Source organism: Bison bison, unplaced genomic scaffold, assembly GCF_000754665.1.
Source record: "Bison bison bison isolate TAMUID 2011002044 unplaced genomic scaffold, Bison_UMD1.0 scf7180017864215, whole genome shotgun sequence".
Lineage (NCBI taxonomy): Eukaryota > Metazoa > Chordata > Mammalia > Artiodactyla > Bovidae > Bison > Bison bison.
Window position 1 is genome coordinate 8323298 of NW_011494787.1, and position 3148 is coordinate 8326445.

Here is a 3148-nt window from a genome sequence, read left to right on the forward strand (position 1 = left end):
CTCAAACTCATGTCCATCGAGTCGGTGATGCCATCCAGCCATCTCATCCTCTGTTGTCCCCTTCTCCTCCTGCCCTCAATCCCTCCCAGAATCAGGGTCTTTTCCAATAAGTCAACTCTTCGCATGAGGTGGCCAAAGTACTGGAGTTTCAGCTTCAGCATCAAATCTTCCAATGAACACCCAAAACTGATCTCCTTTAGGATAGACTGGTTGGATCTCCTTGCAATCCAAGGAACTCTCAAGAGTCTTCTCCAACACCACAGTTTAAAAGCATCAATTCTTTGGTGCTCAGCTTTCTTCACAGTCCAACTCTCCATCTCACATCTATACATGACCACTGGAAAAACCATAGCCTTGACTAGATGAACCTTTGTTAGAAAGGTAATATATCTGATTTTCAATATGATATCTAGTTTGGTCATAACTTTCCTTCCAAGGAGTAAGCGTCTTTTAATGTCATGGCTGCAATCACCATCTGCAGTGATTTTGGAGCCCCCAAAAATAAAGTTTGACACTGTTTCCACTGTTTCCCCATCTATTTCCCATGAAGTGATGGGACCAGATGCCATGATCTTCATTTTCTGAATGCTGAGCTTTAAGCCAACTTTTTCACTCTCCTCTTTCACTTTCATCAAGAGGCTTTTGAGTTCCTCTTCACTTTCTGCCATAAGGGTGGTATCATCTGCATATCTGAGGTTATTGATATTTCTCCAAGCAATCTTGATTCCAGATGGAGAAGCTCTTTACAGTCAGCAAAAACTAGACCAGGAGCTGACTGTGGCTCAGATCATGAACTCCTTATTGCCAAATTCAGACTTAAATTGAAGAAAGTGGGGAAAACCACTAGAACATTCAGGTATGACCTAAATTAAATCCCTTATGATGATACAGAGGAAGTGAGAAATAGATTTAAGGGACTAGATATGATAGACAGAGTGCCTGATGAACTATGGAATGAGGTTCGTGACATTGTAAGGGAGACAGGGATCAAGACCATCCCCATGGAAAAGAAATGCAAAAAAGCAAAATGGCTGTCTGAGGAGGCCTTACAAATAGCTGTGAAAAGAGAAGCAAAAAGCAAAGGACAAAAGGAAAGATAAAGGCATCTGAATGCAGAGTTCCAAAGAATAGCAAGGAGAGATAAGAAAGCCTTCCTCAGTGATCAATGCAAAGAAATAGAGGAAAACAACAGAATGGGAAAGACTAGAGATCTCAAGAAAATTAGAGATACCGAGGGAACACTTCATGCAAAGATGGGCTCGATAAAGGACAGAAATAGTATGGACCTAACAGAAGCAGAAGATATTAAGAAAAGGTGGCAAGTATACACAGAAGAACTGTACAAAAAAGAGCTTCATGACCCAGATAATCACAACGGTGTGATCACTCACCTAGAGCCAGACATCCTGGAATGTGAGGTCAAGTGGGCCTTAGAAAGTATCACTACGAACAAAGCTAGTGGAGGAGATGGAATCCCAGTACAGCATTTCAAATCCTGAAAGATGATGCTATAAAAGTGCTGCACTCAATACACCAGCGAATTTGGAAAACTCAGCAGTGGCCACAGGACTGGAAAAGGTCAGTTTTCATTCCAATCCCTAAGAAAGGCAATGCCAAAGAATGCTCAAACTATGGCACAATTGCACTCATCTCACACGCCAGTAAAGTAACACTCAAAATTCTCCAAGCCAGCCTTCAGCAGTACGTGAACTGTGAACTTCCAGATGTTCAAGCTGGTATTAGAGAAGGCAGAGGAACCAGAGATCAAATTGCCAACATCCACTGGTTCATCAAAAAAGCAAGAGTTCCAGAAAAACATCTATTTCTGCTTTATTGACTACGCCAAAGCCTTTGACTGTGTGGATCACAATAAGCTGTGGAAAATTCTGAAAGAGATGGGAATACCAGACCACCTGACCTGCCTCTTGAGAAATCTGTATGCACGTCAGGAAGCAACAGTTAGAACTGAACATGGAACAACAGACTGGTTCCAAATAGGAAAAGGAGTACGTCGAGGCTGTATATATATTTATTCACATATATAATTCTCATAGAACCTGTAGTCTCATAGAAACTGCTCTACTGAATTTGTAGAATCCTGGAAACTTTTAATGAGCTAATTAATTACAAAAATTAAGTAAATCTAACTGATTGCTAGCCCATTCACAGGCTCTGAGAAAAATATCAAAAGATTTTTCTTGGGCACTAGGTTTCCATTGGGCTTACTTATCAAAAACTCTGCACCTCAAAATGTTATCTTTATTAGCATGATTGGATCTTATGGTGCATTTCCTTGCAATTTCATCTGCTGAACAACATAACATTTTTGACAAGTTAAATTATATTTTCCCATCTAGAATATAGAAATTGAAATATTTACCAGCCATCGAACTCTCAGAAATTGAATGAGAGGGCTCATGTCCTGGATTTCTTTCTATGGTGTCTCATGCAGGGCACGCCATAGACTGTACACATAGAAGCAGTGGAAGTGTTTGCAGAACAGAATTTCTGTAAGGAGGGATTCATGTCATAGTAGGATTCCACAGTAAGCCTATTTAAGACTGAAAATATTTACCCTGTCTAATCAACCAAAGGATTGAGGATGATTTTCTTTTTTTATCCACACCTATTTCTACTAGGAGAGGCACCTCTATCATTTGGATTTATCTCAGCAAGTAATAAGATAAATGAAGATCTGACAAACTGAATGTGGTGAAATCACACCAAATAGCCCATCAGAATAATATGGCCTGAAATTTTGTTTTGCACAATAGTTTCTATCTTTGCCTAAATTATCAACAATTTCACATATTGGATGACTGGAAGAAACTGAAGTCCTACAACTGTCCTGCTGTTCAAATTAACTGATACAGTCGTTGTAATAATTGCCTCTATCCCGAATGTGGTTTTGCAAACATTCTTATCAAAAATAAATGACAACTAATGACAACAACAAAGACCCAAATCCGATGTTTAAAAAATATATTCTCAATATCAATGCATGCATGTGTATGCATTTTAAAACTATTACAGAATGGTACTTAATTCTTGCATAAATGGTACTGTTGCTTACCTAAAAAAATACATAAATAAATTGCAAAGTAATTATGATTAATACAGTGATCTGAATAACACAGTGATCTAGACA